Source organism: Pyrus communis, chromosome 14, assembly GCF_963583255.1.
Source record: "Pyrus communis chromosome 14, drPyrComm1.1, whole genome shotgun sequence".
NCBI classification, from domain to species: domain Eukaryota; kingdom Viridiplantae; phylum Streptophyta; class Magnoliopsida; order Rosales; family Rosaceae; genus Pyrus; species Pyrus communis.
In genome coordinates, this window is record NC_084816.1 from 16378067 (window position 1) to 16396852 (window position 18786).

An 18786-nucleotide genomic window follows, 5' to 3' on the forward strand; every position below is an offset into this window, starting at 1 on the left:
AATGAACTTGAAGAGATTAGGAACGCGGCTTATGAAAATGCTCGAATTTACAAGGAGAAGACAAAGGCCTTCCATGATAAGATGATTTAAGGCAAATCATTCTCCATTGGGCAGAAAGTGCTACTCTTTAATTCTCGCCTTCGTTTGTTTCCTGGTAAGTTACGTTCTAAGTGGGTTGGCCCGTTTGTTATTACTAATGTCTTTCCTTATGGTGCAATCCAAGTTCAAAGCTTGAAAACAAGACAAGAGTTCAAGGTGATTGGCCATCGGTTAAAGCCCTACTATGAGAATTTCGAGGAACATGTTGTGGATGATGTATCCCTCCATGCCGTGGGTACTAGTGAAGCTTAGCATGGCGTATTCGTCCAGCTGGAAGACGTTAAAACAAGCGCTTCTTGGGAGGCAACCCATGCATTCGACAAGGAGAAGATGGAACTTCCACTCCAAACCCAGATTTGCGTTTCTAAACCCTTCTTTTTGCTGTTTTATTTTATCATGCTTAGTTGTTTGTTATTTGTTTGCTTTTTTGTGAGTCTTTGTGTGAAACATTGAGGACAATGTTTGATTTAAGTGTGGGGGGGGGGGGGTTAAACAAGTGTTTTAATGCAAATTCGTGGGATTCTATCACCTATCACTTCTAATGTTGTTTCTCATTGTTTTTAAGTGTTTTTAGTGCATTTTGAGTTGTTTTAGTGTGTTTTGAAGTAAAAATCCGAAAATTTGAAAAGAAATTGAAAAAAGTGTTTTGAAAAAGCCAAAAAGAGTTGTTTTTGTGTGTTTGTTTGTGTCTTAGGGTACCTTCCAACATAATGATGAAGATTTGGTTTTTAATGCATGACTGTTAAAGAGAGTTACAAACAATGATGGAAGTTTGATTTGCTCTTTGGTTTATGATTGGTTGTAGTTATAATTTACAAATTCACATGTAATCACAAAGGATAAAATCAGTTTTTGTAACATGCTTGAAGGAAGGAACTCAAACAAACGCTACATCCCTGAGAGACTTGAGCCTAAACGTTTATTTGGAGAGTTATTAATCTGTGCATTCTTGTTTTCTAAAGTCGTTGCATGATCTCATTATTCTTTGCTTGGTTGCTACTTAGAATGCGTTTCATCACTATAGTTCCAAATACTAGAATTCATACTCGTTTTATTCAAAGCATGAAATTGATTAGTATAACAAATATCAAGATGAAGTTGTTTAGTAGTCACCACCATAGCCAAATAGCCGAATCCACCCATGTCATTTGTATTGTAGGATTAGCCCCTTTGAGCCTTATTTAGCCTATTTTCTTGGTTAACCACATCCCCCTTACCTAGCCTAGAATAGGACTTTCCATACCCTTATTCTTGAAGTATAGTGGAGCATGACTTAGAAGGAATTCTTTTTGAGTGACATTCTTGCAGAAAACAAGTGTGGGGGAAGGGATTTTTTGTGTGTATGTGTGTGCCACAGTCTTAAAGGAGGCACGGGAAAAAGAAAAAAAAAATTGAGAATAAGTGAGAATGAACTCACAAGTGTTAATTGTTGAAGAAAGGGTCTAAAAAGTTTAAATTTGACCCTAAGTATTGCATGAATCTCCCCTTGTGTTTAAAATGTAGTTTTCTGCATTCTAAAGGGAATTCTAAGTGCCTAATTCATTACACGTTTGTTTCCTCTTACCTTTCCTTGTTAGCCAATACCCTAGCCCCGTTACAACCCTTTGACTTCTATCTTGATTGTTATGTGTTTCAATATGTGGAGTTTAGAATTGGTTTGAGCATATGGTATCCCTGGTTCTCGCGTCTAAGTAGTAGCATTCCATTCATGAGATCATATACATGTCATTGTCATTATTCCAGAAAATGCTTTCCTTGTTATAACATATGTGAGTGTTCGTCTACATGTTTACATCAATCTTCTCACATATACCTAGTGTAGGGAGTGTAGTTAGAAAATCTATGTGAAAATTGAGAGTACATCTAGTAAGGAATTGAGGGAATTCTCTAAGGCATGTTACTACATTCGAAATGTGTTTTAATTGATTAAATGTGAGCTAGTGAATGGTGACTATGATTAAGTATGCTCGAGGGTAAGGATTGCTTAAATCTATGTGAGTGGTGATCTTTGACATGTTATGTTTCATTGGAAATCCCTGAGGCAAACGTTGGAAGGTTTAGATTATATGTTGTGTTTCTTTTGTTTGTTTGTTTTGCTCGAGGACTAGCAAAAGCTAAGTGTGGGGGAATTTGATAGGAGCATATTTAGGTGACTTAGCTAGCTTATTCTTGTGCATTTGTGTTATTATTTCGTAGTTAATATAGTATTTCAACTCATTTTCGTGTGTTTGTAGGTCCAAAGGGTTAAAGTACCAAGAAAGTGCGTTTTGGTGCATTTTGGAGCAATTTTGGGCACTATGTGGATAGGTTGTATATGGGCCAACATGGATGGACGAATTTGGAGTTCAAGAGGCTAGAAATATGATGAGAAGATGAAGGAACTAAACTCAAGACAAAGTGGATAAGGAAGTAGCTCAAAAGGGGAAACCTTATCTAACATTATCCAAAACATTATCCAAAACCTAATCTCATCTTATCCTAGCCTAACCTTATCATGTCTTAATCCTAGTTGCAAGGGGACCTAAATAGATATTTCTATGACCTATTTCTAGAAGCATTCTCTTCTAGAAGCCCCAAATCAGCCACAAAGCTCATTCTTTCTAGAAACCCTACAAAGGTGGCGCTTATTCCCTTCTAGAAGGCCTTGCCTTGCCTTGCAAGCCATTCCATCCTTCCCTCAATATGTGCCGCACCTCTCTAGGCCCTATCCCTTTTGGATTCTGATTTCTAGGGCCTCATTCCTTATGGATTTGGGTTACGTAAATCCTTGTATGAAACTAAGTGGGCCAAACCCCATCCTAGGTGGATTTAATCACCTATTGTCGAACCCTAGGGCCCTAATCCACTAAATCTGCTAAGTGTAACCCTAATCTAAGTAACCCTAGGACTATATAATCATAAAATCAACCACAAATTCGGATGATCCTTTATGATATTCAGAACCTTTGTGCTGCAACACCCTAGCCTCCATTCTTCATCCTTCATCCACTCCATACACCTCCATACACCACCTGCTGCACCTTACCACCATAATCAGCCATCATTCATCCCCCTAAACGAGAACACACCATTCACAACCCCCAAAACCACCACCCACAACTTGTGCCCTAGCAAGGAAGAGGAAGGGGAGCCTAGCCGTGCATGCCATTCATCCTGGAATTGCTGAAACGTTTAGGTGTAATCTTTCTTGTGTTTTCAATGTTTAATTTCAAGAATCTTTGCTTTGCGAGTATGAGGAACTAATCCCCTTTTGGCTAGGGGGAATTTCGAAACCATGGCTATATTTGCATTATGATTTGATTACTTCCAGTTGTGATTTCATGAATGGTGAATTCAATTTACTTATCTATTTGAATTAAAACTTGTTTATGTATATGAATTTAGAGTGCACACTTAATTTGCATGCATAAATCTGATGCTAGGGTATAAGGAAACTTCACCTAATCGTTGGGAACTTATATTCATGAGTAGTTAAGGTTGTTAGTCACAATCATGTTAAGTAAATTCTTGGCATAAGTATCATGCGCTTTCATAGTTACGAATGCCTCGTCAACACTTATGATTTCCATAGAATCTAATGATCTTTGATTGTTTTTCTATTATGCGCTTTCATATAGAGAACTTTTGAGGAATAATTTGATTGCAATGCACTAATTCCATTCAAATCAATGACCTAAGGGAAATCTAGGAGTTAATTTAAGCGTACCTAATTAACTTGGGGAGTTGAGGTTCATGATTCTTTGAATAAGCAACTGGAGATTGTTTTGTATGCAAGTATGCCATGTGTGGAGAAAGACCTCTTAGCTAAACCATCATCAATTTAATTCCATCAAATTCGTCCAAATCTGCCTAGTTTAAAGTCTTGTTTTGTTTATTTTATTTTCATCCAAAACCAAATCCCCATTTATTCTAGAGTGTCTAAATAGTTAGAATATGTGTTAAGATTGTGTTTTCAAGTGTTTCGAGTCAAGTTAGAACCAAATTTCGTCCAATTTTGTGTTTAGAGTCAAATCTGCCCAGTTTGTGTTTTTTAGGCAGTTTTGAGTGTTTTCAGCTCATTGTGAGTCTTGTGAACTTGTTTTGCGTCTTTTGAGTTAAGTGTTTAGAAGCTTTGTTTTATTTATTTGAGTCAGTTTAAAGTGTTTAGCAATCCTTCCTAATCCCTGGTTTAAGAACGATCCCTACTTATTTATATGCTACAATTGCCAAAAGAGGGTTAATTTGTGTGTTAAGTTAATTTTCACATCAGTTTTTTCAAGTAGGTCTTTATTCTTCCTTTCAGCAATTCCATTTTGCTGAGGAGTACCTACACAACTTGTTTGATGTATAATTCCATGTGTGCTCAAATAGTTAGTCATATGTTTGGATGTATATTCAGTGCCATTATCAGACCTTAGTATGTGAATTTGAGACGAAAAATGGTTCATGACAAGATTATGAAAATTCTTGAAAGCATCCATGACTTCACTTTTGAATTTTAGGAGGTACAACCAAGTGGCTCTTAAGAAATCATCAACAAAAGTAACGTAGTACCTATAACCATCAAAAGACTCTAGAGGTGCAGGTCCCCAAACATCGGAGTGCACCATCTCAAAAAGCTTGCTAGTCCTAGACATGGAAGAATGAATCGGAGTCTAGTAAATTTTGACAAATGACAAATTTCACATACAAGTGAGGATTTGCATAAACTAGGGAACAACTAGACAACACAAATTCTGAGGGATGTGCTAGGCGTTGGTGCCACAACCGATGTTCTAGGTTTGAGCTGACTTGGAACCCCTTTGGAACATTAAGGTCCTTTGAAAATAGTACAGCCCATTTAGGTAGTGGCCTTCACCAATCAGCTTCTTGGTGGCTAGATCCTGAAAAACAACATTGTGGGGGGAAAAAATTGCACGACAGTTTAGAGAATTTGTAATCCTTCCTACGAACAATAATTGAAAAGGAAAGGATGGAACATATAAAGTTACGGACTCAACAGTTTCTGAGATCAGTTTAACTTCCCTCTACCTACAACTGGCACACCTCTACCATTTGCTTCAAAAACTAGTGATGGTTTAGTGTAGCTTTCAAAATCGTATAGCTTTGAATATTGATTTGTCATGTGATCTGTGGCACCTGAGTCTATAATCCAAAAATCATAAGAGTGACTAACATTTAGAGCAGTTGAAAGAGCACACATGATACCTGGAATGTCTCCTTGAGGTACATGACCAGACTCAGCTAAGAATCCTGCAAACTGTCCAATGAGAGCAGTTTGACTTCCCCTAGTCGACATTTCACCTGTGCTTCCTTTTCTGGTTTGAAGGTAGGTTGAGAACTCATTCAACAAGTCAGCTGGATTGGCTGTAAAGTTGATCGACCCACCGATGGATGTAGCAGCAGCAGCATGGTACTTGTTTGTATGTGGTCTAGTGTGTGAGCCCTTATGATCTCTTGAAGGCTTGTTCTCAAACCTTGGCTTCAACTCAGGGTGCAATATCCAGCATCGATCTATTAGATGTCCAACATTATTACAGTGTAGACACTTCAGATCTGGCCTTTTTCCCTTGTATACTTTATCTCCAAATGACTTGTGATTTGTCACAAAAGCTCTAGCCTCAGACACACTAGATTTTACGTCAACATTCATGACTTTTCTGCGTACTTCTTCTCATTGGATAGTAGTGCAAACACTTGCAAATGATGGAAGTTCGGGATTCATTAGAATATGGCTTCTAAGATCTTCATATTCAAAACCCAAACTTGCAAGCAAATGAAAGATTTTGTCTTCCTCGGACCTTTTTAACAGTACGGCAGCATCGATAGTGTGTGGTCAATACATATCTAGTTCGTTCCACATATTTTTCATGCAACCGAGATGATGAACAAAGGATTTATCACCTTGTTGAAGACTTGCAAGATTCCTCTTAAGCTGGAACACTCGAGCAGCATTGTTTTGATTTCCATACATGTCTTTAACTGCCTTCCAAAGAGAACTAGAGGATTATGAAAAACGGAAAATTTCAGATAGCTTAGGATCCATAGAGTTGAGGAGCCACGACATGACCAGCTGGTCTTTGCACAGCCATGCTTCATACTCCGGTGATGAGACGTCAAGTGCTTCAATACTTCCATTGACGAATCCAAGTTTGGATCTTCCTCCAAGGGCAAGAGATATTGATCTGGACCATGGAAGATAGTTAAACTCATTTAACAACATAGAACACAAGCGTTGGTTTGGGTTGACTTCAGCTTCTGGAAAACTAGGGCGAGGAGCTATGAAGCTTTCAGCTTCTGAGCCAAAAAGATTATCTTCTGCCATTATCGAAAAAAGTGTGCAGAAGAAGATAAGGGACAACAATGAAGGCAGGCCAGTTAAGGTTCCTGCTCTGATACCATGTGGAAAATATGGAAGGAAATGCTTTTTCTCATTATATTTCTCTACAAGATTACAAAGGTATCTATACATAAAACACGGGAAGGCTAATGATCGCTGGCCAGACAAGAACCATTGGCCAGCCTAAGAACCTGTTGGCCAACACACTACAACCTTAACATCCGTGAAGTTATCCCTAATTATAGGAAAACTCTAATTACAAGTAACAAGATCAAATCACCCTAAATTAAGGGATACAAGCGTGTAGGTAGGGTAACCGCCAATACTGTTAGCGTGAGTCAATATTAGAAAAAATAGGGAATGTAAATAATAGGAGTCCTTTATTAAGTAGGTTTGTGTATATGTTATTTGTTTCCTTGTAAAACTATAATAGTACTGATGTATATATATTTCTAAACAAGTAATAGAAGAGAAGAAATTTCCCGTAAAAGTTCTATTTGGTATCAAGAGCCAAAACCCTAGTTTTTTCTTTTCCGCTGTGCTTGGTTGACCTTATTTCTGCAAATCTTCTGCAGAAAACAGGTTGCCGTGTGGGTGTGTGCTGCTGCTGTGTGTGCAGTTTGCTGTTGTATACTGCTGTGCAGTTTGCAGAAAACAGGTTGCCGTGTGGGTGTGTGCTGCTGCTGTGTGTGCAGACTGTGTGTGTGCAGTTTGCTGCTGTATACTGCTGTGCAGCACAATACCTTGCTGCTGCCGTGTGTGTGTGTTGCTGCCAAGACTTCGTGTGCCGTGCTGTTGCTTTCGTAAAGGGAAACACACAGCAAATTTTTCCCGCTGCATCCTTGCAGCAAAGTCAATTACTTGCTGCGTGCTACTGTGTATTGCGTGCTGTGTGTTTTTTGTTGCAGCGTATTGTGTCTTTGCTGCTGTACTTATTGCAGCAAGTGTGTCGTGTATTATATTTCGTATTGTGCCTCGTGGGAATATTGCTCTACTGTTGCAATCTGCTTGCTGTCTGTTTTGCCGTGGGTAATTGCCGTGAGTGGCTGCTGCTTGTTTGTTCTTGCAACTTGTGGTTCCGTAATTGGTAGGGTGCTGTGATTGCCGTGTACTTGTGATTGTCATTCTGCGTATTATTAAATGGCAACTACAGGTTGGATTTTAGATTCTGGTGCAACGGATCATATGACATATGATAAAAATATGTTTCAATACATGACCACATCTCACAGGAAAAATATATCAACTGCCAATGGTACGTTGGCACCCGTGTGTGGTGCCGGCACTGTGCATCTTACCCCTACACTTCCCCTACATCATTGCTTGCTTGTTCCTTCTTTATCCCATCATCTGTTATCCATACCACAGGTTACTGAACAATTGGATTGTGTTGTTCTAATGTATCCATCATTTTGTCTCCTTCAGGATATTCAGACCAAGGAGATAATTGGGCGTGGCACTAAGAGAGAGGGGTTGTACTATGTGGACGACGTCGTTTCTGGCAGAGCTAATGCGGTTCGAGCGTCCCGGTCTAGTAATTTACAAGAAGTGTGGTTGTTGCATCGTCGGTTAGGGCATGCATCTTTTGGGTATTTACGGCATATGTTACCTAGTCTATTTAGTGGAATAAATGAATCAGACTTACATTGTGAAGTATGTATTCTTGCTAAAAGCCATCGGACTTCGTTTCCTCCTAGTATGAATAAAAGAGCTTTACCGTTTGAACTTGTGCACTCTGATGTTTGGGGACCATCTCCTGTTGTTACTTCTTGTGGGATTAAGTGGTTTGTTACGTTTGTTGATGATTGCACTCGTATGACGTGGTTATATGTGGTGAAAAATAAGAGTGATGTTGGTATGGTATTCCGAACCTTTTCTCAAATGATTCGGACACAATACTTATCTGTAATTAAAGTTCTTCGTTCTGATAATGGTGGTGAGTATCTTAATTGTGAGTTGTCGGAGTTTCTTTGTGATCAAGGCATTCTCCATGAAACAACCTGTCCCTATACTCCACAGCAAAATGGAGTGGCTGAACGGAAAAATCGCCATATCTTAGAAACGGCACGTGCTCTACTTCTGGGCGCGTCTGTTCCTAAGATTTTTTGGCCTGAAGCAGTTACTTATGCGGTCTACGTGATTAATCGTATGCCCTCTCGGGTGATTGACTTTCGAACTCCTCTTCAAGTTCTCACTCAACATGTTCAGGTGATGTCTACTCATACTCTCAAGCCCCGGGTATTTGGTTGTGTGGCTTATGTGCATATTCCGAAAATTCATCGCTCTAAGTTGGATCCGTGTGCCCTTCGATGTGTGTTTGTTGGTTTCTCATCTCACCAAAAAGGATATAAATGTTATCACCCTGAGACTCGGCATATGTATGTTACTATGGATGTGACCTTTTCTGAATCGGAGTTTTTTTATGCCCCCGTATCTTCATCTTCAGATCACCAGGGGGAGAGCTCTAGTGGTGATCTGGAATGGTTGGACTTGGGAGAAAATATTGTGGTTGATGTTGAGGCCGTGCATGCTGATGCTGTGGTTGATGTTGAGGCCGTGCATGCTGATGCCGTGCCTAATGCGGCAGTGATCATACATGCCGTGCCAGAAGTTGCTGCCGAGAGCAGCATGCAGTCAGAAGCAAAAGATGCCAGCATGCAGTCAGAAGCAAAAGATGCCGAGAGTGATCCGCAGTCAGGACAGTTCATTGTCGATCCTACTTGTGTAACCCCCTCTCTCTCTAGCTCCACGGTGATGCCCAATGATTCTTCTCTGAATAAACCTGAGGTAAGTATTGTGGTTGATTATGTAACTAATGCAAGTACTGATGTAAATACATATAAGCTGCCACCGAGACAAAATCGGGGTGTGCCACCTGACAGGTTTTCTCCAGAAGGCAAAGTAAAGTATCCGATAGCTAACTATGTCTCATGCAATGGTCTTGCACCAGAGCGTAAGACCTTGATAGACAATATGGAGGCTATTCGAGTACCAACTCGTGTGGATGAGGCTCTAAAGGATCCAAAGTGGGCAAATGCAATGGATGAAGAAATGTTGGCGTTACAGAAGAATAATACCTGGGAGGTGACGTCCTTGCCGGAGGGAAAAAAAACAGTTGGATGCCGGTGGGTGTTTACCGTCAAATACAAAGCCGATGGATTAATAGACAGGTACAAAGCAAGGTTGGTAGCTAAAGGATACACCCAAACATATGGTGTAGATTATCAAGAGACGTTCTCTCCGGTTGCCAAGATGAATACGGTACGTGTTCTGATTTCTTTAGCTGCTAATATGGACTGGCCATTAAAACAGTTTGATGTGAAAAACGCTTTTCTCCATGGGAACTTGGAGGAAGAAGTATATATGGATTTTCCTCCTGGGTACAGTGCTGGTAGAAGTACCGAAGTATGCCAGTTGCGTAAGTCTCTTTATGGGCTGAAGCAATCGCCTCGTGCATGGTTTGATAGGTTTACTCAAGTTATGAAAAAGATTGGGTATTATCAGAGTCATTCTGATCATACATTGTTCGTTAAACGGAGACAGAAAAAAGTGACAGCTTTAATCATCTATGTAGATGACATGATTATTACTGGAGATGATTGTGATGAGATTTCAAGATTACAGAAGAATCTTGCGGCTGAGTTTGAAATGAAGAACCTGGGGGATTTGAAATATTTTCTTAGAGTTGAAGTTGCTCGATCTTCGAAAGGTATTTTCTTGTCACAACGTAAGTATGTTTTGGATTTACTAAAAGAAACTGGTATGCTGGGATGCAAGCCAGTAGATACACCTATTGTTGAAAAACATCATCTATGTGTGGATCCGAATCAGAAATCAATTGATAAGGGGAGATATCAGAGACTTGTAGGGAGACTAATTTATTTGGCTCATACACGGCCTGATATTGCCTATGCAGTAAGTGTAGTAAGTCAATTTATGCATTCACCAAGTCTAGATCATATGGCTGCTGTTATGCGTATCTTAGCATATTTAAAGTCTGCACCTGGGAAAGGAGTTCTATATCGGAAGTATGGACATTTGAGAATTGAGGGGTTCACGGATGCTGATTGGGCAGGAAGTGTAGGTGACAGACGGTCTACTTCGGGATACTTTACGTTTGTAGGAGGAAATTTGGTTACATGGAGAAGTAAGAAACAGAAGGTAGTATCAAGATCCTCGGCTGAGGCCGAGTATCGAGGGATAGCTCACGGCATTTGTGAGATTCTCTGGCTTCGAAAGCTTCTTGAGGGGCTTGGGTTCAAGCCAAAGGAAACCATGAGACTATACTGTGATAACAAGTCAACAAGAGATATAGCTGATAATCCGGTACAGCATGATAGGACAAAACATGTGGAAATTGATCGACATTTTATTAAAGAGAAGCTTGAAAGGAAGATTGTGTCAATACCTTTTGTGAAGTCAGAGGAGCAACTTGCAGACGTTCTAACTCATGCAGTATGTAGTCGAAGGTTTGATGACTCACTTGTCAAGTTGGGCATGTGTGATATCTATGCACCAACTTGAGGGGGAGTGTTAGCGTGAGTCAATATTAGAAAAAATAGGGAATGTAAATAATAGGAGTCCTTTATTAAGTAGGTTTGTGTATATGTTATTTGTTTCCTTGTAAAACTATAATAGTACTGATGTATATATATTTCTAAACAAGTAATAGAAGAGAAGAAATTTCCCGTAAAAGTTCTATTAATACTTCCAATAGTTTGTATGTGAATGATGGAGGAACAAAGTCATGATCAGGTTGATGCAAGTGATCTTGGAGCTGAAAATGATGTTTCTCCAGTTAATCAGCAAAGCCAACAAAGCAACCAATCTGCAAATAGCCAAAGAAAGAGGAAAAGAGCTACGGGAAGTTCAAGTGATGGAACCGAGGCAATTATCAATGGACTGAAAGAATTTTATGTTGCAAGTGGGAAAAGGATGCAAATGGTAATTAAAGCTATAGTTCGAGGTACCGCAGATCATAGTGACATAGCTAGCGAACTTAAAGCAATGGGTCTTTCTCCTATGGATCAATTGATGGATTGACTCTTATTTTGGAAAAACCACAAAATGTGGGAGTGTTCAGGTCAATAGATTCAGAACTCAAGAAAGTGTTCGTCCAAAGGCTTTTAAGCGACAAAGCAAGCGGATGATTATATTATGTGGTGCCTTTTGACATAGGATGTATTTTGTTAATCATACAATCTTAGGTTATGGCTTCTAACTTAGCCTTGTACTGTGAAATATTTTGGCCAATGTTAACTAAGATTTTGTAAATTATGGGGATCTACTAAGAAGCATGATTTTGTAAATTAAGCCAACTCATAATTTTGTGTATGCCAAGCAAGAGCAGTTTCTCAAGCACTTATCCTCACATTGTTTCCAACTCAAATTCGTATCCACCAGTGCCCATGATGTGTTAGGAGTTCTCACGTTGGCAACTTTGATAAAACCTTCGCCATTTCTGCATGCCTCGTGCTTCCTCACATAGCCACTCAATGCACTTTTCATGTTCCACTCAACTTCCAACAAGGGTTGAAACCCTGGGAGGCATTTGCACTCGAACTCGCTCAAGCCGTAAGTTCCTAAGGGGACACATATGTTGAATGCTCCACACCAGCCATAAAACTCTCATTTGCTTAAGGGTTCAAACCAGACTAGGTTCCACCCCTAATCTTGTTGATACCATGTAAATTCTTTGATTAATGCAAAACTATCCATCACTATTATTCTTGAGATGATCAAAGGGTTGACAATGTCCCACATCAATGTGATCTTATTCTCGTCATTTGTAGTGTAGATTTTAAGACCACCTTGCACTGTGGTTGTGCCATTTCACCATGCCCTATTCACATTCCAATTTCCCCCTATTCACAATTGGCTAATGTTAACTAGAATTTTCATTAGTTTCCAAACAAACAAAAAAAAAAAAAAATCATTATCCTACTTCTTAGTTAGACACTGCACCAAACTCTTTACTAAGTTAGTCCAGCTTAGTCCCTGCAGCTAGTCCAGTCCGAGACAGTCCGGTGCACCAAACGCACCCTTGAGGTTTAGCAGTGGGCTGAACCTCTTTTGATGCACTCACAGTAGGTGAGACGCTTTTGGAGGAATCTGACAACCAGGATGTTTCGAGAAATTTTTCATTGGAAAGGGAACACAAGTGGTACACCAATTGTTTTAATAGAATTGGTGAGAAATTTTATTTTTTAAGTTATTAACCTTTTAGCACACATATTTCACAATTTGTATAGTAACACGTGATGTATTCAATTAGGATTTTAAAGAAGTTTATAACATTACAAATGTATTCAATTAGAAATTGATTTTAAAGAATTTGAGAAAGTTGAGGAACTAGAGGGAATTGGAGAGATTTCGTAGTGTATTTTAAGCATCCACGAATTTCACCTCTTCCCATGAGATTTCAAGGGAATTGAATCAAAATTTTAAATGAAATCTCTACAAATCAATTAAACTCCATAAAAATCCATGGATTTATAAATCTATTAAAGTCTCTCAAATTCTCAATTGAATACAACCCCTTAATTGATTTGTAAAGATTTCATATAAAATTTTGATTCAATTCCCTTGAAATCTCATGGGGAGAGGTGAGATTTGTGGATGCTTAAAATACACAACGAAATCTCTCCAATTCCATCTAATTCCTCAACTTTCTCAAATTCTTTAAAATCAATTTATAATTGAATACACCTGGAATGTTATAAACTTCTTTAAAATCCTAATTGAATACACCTGGATTTCTAAGGATTTTAATAAACAATCTTAAAATTTTAATTAAATACATCTTAAATTTCAAAGAATCACTTAAAATCCTGATTAAATACCCCTAAATTCATTATTAAAAAAAATTAAAATTTCTCAAAATCATAATTGAAGACACCTCTTGATAAAGATACCTACTTTACTTTATTCAAAAGCAAAAAGAGCGGTTGCCTACGCTACGCGACTAAGGGCATCAGCAATAATGCATTGGAGATAGTGGAGTCACGCTGTCAAAAGCAATCAGCAAAAAATGAATGGTGTGTTTGATATGTAAAAAATCCAAATCACAAGTCTTCGTTCGAAGTCTAAGTCTCCTCACTTCGACGTAGAAGCCGGGCAATGCAAGTCTCGAAGTAGAAGCCGGGCAAGCCTAAGTCGTGCACAAGTCTTGGTAACACCATCTTGTTTCCCTATTTATGTAAATGTAATGAGTTCAAGTTTTCCATCGAATTAAAACCGAAAGACGAAAACTACTACAATTAAGGAGAGTATACATATACTGTGTATGGAGAGAAGTCATTTCCTACTGTCAAGAATGTTGTCGATGATACACTGCTTGTGTTATATCTATATGATGATTATGGCTAATTACTTTACTGCAGGTGCATTAGCAATAGCTCATACCAATTTCAGCACAGATCAGTCTGCGCTTCTTGCTCTCAAAGCTCAAATCACTAGTGACCCTCAAAACATCTTGACCGCCAACTGGTCCTCTGCCTCCAATTCCGACATTTGTAACTGGGTTGGTGTTACCTGCGGTGCTCGCCACCATAGAGTCACGGCCTTAAATCTCTCATCCATGGGTCTTGTCGGGGTTATTCCCCCGCATCTAGGCAACCTCTCATTTCTCGTTAAGTTGGGCCTTAATAATAATAGTTTTCATGGTCCCCTACCCCAAGAATTGTCTCGTTTGCGCCGGTTGAAGAGAATTAACTTTGGAAACAACAACTTTATGGGAACCATTCCTTCGTGGTTTGGGTCCTTTCCTAAACTTCAAACCATCAAATTGTACGGTAATGGCTTCTCTGGTTTCATACCCGCTGCTATCTTCAACTTATCTGCACTCGAAATAATTAATCTGAGCAGGAACCAACTATCAGGTACGTACGTACCACCATTACCAACCACTAGGCATATAAATCAGTGTTTCCTGCTTCATTACATTTAACATCTTTGTTACATTTTAACATCTATATTATAAAATGTATAACAATCATCTCATTTGTTTTTTTCCCTTCTTTTTTGTTGGCATGCATGCACATATTTAACAGGTAGCATACCCAGAGAAATAGGCAACTTAACAATGGTGAAAGGCATATACCTTGTCGACAACAAGTTCAAAGGTATACTGTATGACTTTGGTTTTGTTATATATATACACACGCCCCTTCTTAGCTAGGATCTTGTTCAAACTTGAGCAAAAAATGAGATGAGAGAACTATCGTAGGATCGTATATATACCGTGTAAGATCCCTGTATTCTAGAGCAAAAAAGAGGTTCTATATAGTGAATACATGGTCCTTAGAATGTATCACAGTTTTGCTACGGTACAGTAGGATTCCCACTAAGAAGCTGCTCCCATATATGTATACATGATTTTAACATTATACACGGATTGATTTTATAGAACTTCCGAACGAGATAGGCCGTTTAGGTCAGCTGGAGGAGTTGTATGTGGAGGACAATGCCCTAAAAGGCTCTGCTTTTGTGCCTGCCCTCAACATATCTTCTTTGACTACTTTGGCTCTATTCAGGAACAACATGAGTGGCAGTCTTCCGGACAATATATGTGAGCATCTTTCCAGTATTCGACAAATTAATTTGGGTCAAAACCAGCTTGACGGTCTTCTTCCCACCAAACTCTGGCAATGCAAAGAGCTTCGTGAAATTGTATTAGGGTCTAACAATTTCCGTGGAAGCATACCCAAAAGTCTTGGTAATTTGACCTACTTAACCAAGATTTATCTTGAAGACAATAATTTAACAGGTAGTAAATTTCAGACTATTTGATAATCATTTCGTTTTTAGTTTTTAGTTAAATAGAAGTTAAAAAGTTAATGCAAATGTGCCGAAATTGTGACAGGTATAATACCGGATGAGATTGGTGATCTTCCACAGTTAAAGAGTTTGGCACTGGGGATTAATAATCTCATTGGTGTCATCCCATTCAAACTCTTCAACAACTCCAGGATAAGAGAAATAGGGCTTTGTTTAAATCAGCTATCAGGTGGCCTCCCAGCAAACATAGGTCTTAACGTTCCAAACCTAGAAATCCTTCATGTAGCCAAAAATAACCTCATGGCCGGACTACTCCCTAACTTCTCCAATGCTTCCAAGCTCAGGGGGCTAGACATGAGTGGAAACTCATTTACTGGGTTTCTTCCTGTCACGCTTTGTTCCTTGAAAAACCTCGACTACCTCAACTTGTACTGGAATAATTTGACGATTGATGCTTCTACTCCACAAGCAGCAAGCACTATCTCTTGCCTGTTTAATCTTAGAAATTTGACAAGATTATACTTGGCAGGTAATCCACTAAACACCACGATTCCAACTTCTCGTGGGAATCTCTCTACGTCACTCCAACAAGTTGATTTAAGATTTTCCAACATCAAGGGTACCATTCCCGTTGATATTGCCAATCTGAGCAGCTTGATATCACTACACCTGGGAAACAATCAGTTGAGTGGAGCAATTCCAACTTCAATACAAAGGCTACAAAATCTCCAAGCTTTGTATTTGAATGATAACAAACTGCGAGGACATATCCCGTATGAACTCTGTCAACTAAACAACCTAGCCGATTTACATTTGGGTGGTAATCGGCTCTCTGGTTCTATTCCTTCCTGCTTAGGTACTTTGTCAGTAGCTCTAAGAAGTCTATCATTAGGGTCCAATTTGTTAACTTCTAAAATACCATCTTCCTTGTGGAAACTCAAGTATATATTACACCTAAACTTGTCGTCCAATTCTCTAGTTGGACCACTCTCAGAAGACATCGGAAAGTTGGAACATGTGGTGGATATGGATTTATCAAATAACCATTTCTCCGGAAACATTCCCGGTAGCATTGGTGGTCTTCAAAATATGATTAGTTTCTCCTTGGCAAACAATTATTTAGAAGGCCTTATTCCCAGTTCATTTAAAACCTTGCTGAGCCTAGAATTCTTGGATTTGTCCAAAAACAATCTATCTGGAGTGATCCCAAAGTCATTGGAAGCACTCTTGTATCTCAAGCATCTGAATTTGTCTTTCAACAAACTCCATGGAGAAATTCCAACCGGCGGGCCTTTCGGAAACTTCTCTGCTGATTCATTTGTATCAAACGGTGCACTCTGCGGTGTTTCCCGACTCCATGTTCCATTGTGCAAAAATAGAACAAAAGTTAAGCCAAATTGGAGGAAAGCTAACTATATCATCTTATGGGTCATGTCAGTAATACTCCTAGTGGCTGCTACATTGATTCTGATACTATGCAGGAAAAGGAAAGGTGAAGTTGTAAGAGAAACTGCCTCGCTACATCAAGTTCTTTGGAGAAGAGTTTCGCGCCTAGAACTTGTAAAGGCGACAAATGGATTTCATGAGACTAACTTACTTGGTACGGGGGGTTTTGGCTCAGTATACAGAGGAGCACTTTCAGATGGGATAGATATTGCCGTCAAAGTTTTCAATTTACAGCTAGAAGCGGCATTCAAGAGTTTTGATAAGGAATGTGAAATGCTAAGCAATATCCGTCATCGGAATCTTATTAAAATCATAAGTTGCTGCGATGAACTTGATTTCAAAGCCCTGGTACTTCAATTGATGCCTAATGGAAGCCTTGAACAGTGGTTGTATTCTCCAAACCACTCCATGAATATCCTGCAGAGGTTGGACATAATGAAAGATATTGCATTGGCACTAGAATATCTTCATCATGGTTACTCGATACCTATCGTTCATTGTGATGTGAAACCAAGCAATATACTACTAAATGATGATATGGTTGCACATGTTGCTGATTTTGGCATTGCAAGACTCATCGGCGGTGGAGATTCAATGACGGAAACCAAGACCCTAGCCACAGTTGGATATATGGCTCCAGGTGATGTATTTTCTCAATTTGTATATGTTGGTCTTATTAGGAGTTATAAGTTTCTTTTTATCATATATAACTAAATTCACAAACAAATTTTGCAGAGTTTGGGATGGAAGGAATCGTTTCGACTAGAGGGGATGTGTATAGTTTTGGTATTGTACTCATGGAGACATTCACAAAAAGGAAGCCAACGGATGAGATGTTTGTTGAGGAAATGAATTTAAGGCAATGGATTGCAGATTCATTATTTCTAGATGCTGCTATAGATGAAGTTGTGGATGCCGATATACTTGGGACCAAGGAAAATGGTGATTTCGTGAGCAGGAGGGATTGCTTATCATCCGTTATGAGATTAGCTTTAGTTTGCTCTGCAGCATTGCCGGAAGAAAGGATTAACATGAAAGATGCCGTAGTCACACTCAATAAAATCAAGGCTAAGTATTTGAAGGACTCTGGAGGAGTGAATTCCTAGTTCTTTGTTCTCTATATTTTCGGATCCATTTTCTTATTTTTGTTTTCGATCTTCAAAAACTACATTATTTTCTTATAGTGACGAATATGAAAATATGAAGATATTCCTAAAATTGAATTGTCATACCTGTATTTGACAAGGCAATGAGACCAGTAGTACCAAGATTGCAATTCCTGTTATTCTTCCTATATGAAAATATAAAGATGCATTCAATTTCTACGGCCAACCAAATCCGTTTCAAAAATTTACACTTCCAGGTCAAGAACACGGGTCATGGGAGCACAATGTTATTTCAGTCAATATATCAGGAAGTGACAAACTTCTAAACTTCTACACATGCCCTTGACAAAAAATTATAGGGCTGTGAGGTTGCTCTTCTAGGTAGTTCAATAAACTTATTGGTAAGTTGGGTTTTTTGGCTGCTTTACCAATTTGTGCTCATCTTTTTAACAAAAGGAACGAAGTTACTCCAATTTTCAGCCCTAAAGATCTTATCATTCATTCTGAAATACGTAAATGATCTTACTGCTTCGGCTTGGGAATGGTAACAGTTAGCATGTATTTGTCATAAACCAAATTGCAGGAGAAAAACAAACGCGTGAATACGCAAGACAGAATGGGCAAAAGAAAAAGTGGTTAACTATTAAACGCTATCAGAAGCCATGTGTTTCTAGTTATTTGACATTTGTAATATCCAATAATGTCTAACAGAAATAAATGGTACCTGAAATTTGCTTTTGTTATTGAGCAAAGGATGAATTTACCCTGTCAAATCGTTCATTGATATTTCTCCCGATAAAATGTACCCTTTTCTTTGAAACACTCCATATCTGGTGCAAATCGAATCATGTTAGATTACATTGGAATTGTATAATTTCTAAATATACAATAAACAAAGCATAAGGCCAGACATTTTATAGAAGAAAGCCATCAGCAAACCACCACTACCACCACCCAGAGGTGTAAATGGACAGACCCTGCCAATCCAAAGTACTAAGATACTGATATACGGTATAGTGATGCAATTCTATATTTGTT

The 18786-nt window shown here is 38.8% G+C and overlaps 1 pseudogene; it reads left to right on the forward strand.

The window, feature by feature from the left end:
- Positions 1-13625: 13625 nt before the first annotated feature.
- On the forward strand, positions 13626-18116 carry LOC137715747 (receptor kinase-like protein Xa21; annotated as a pseudogene).
- Positions 18117-18786: the final 670 nt, after the last annotated feature.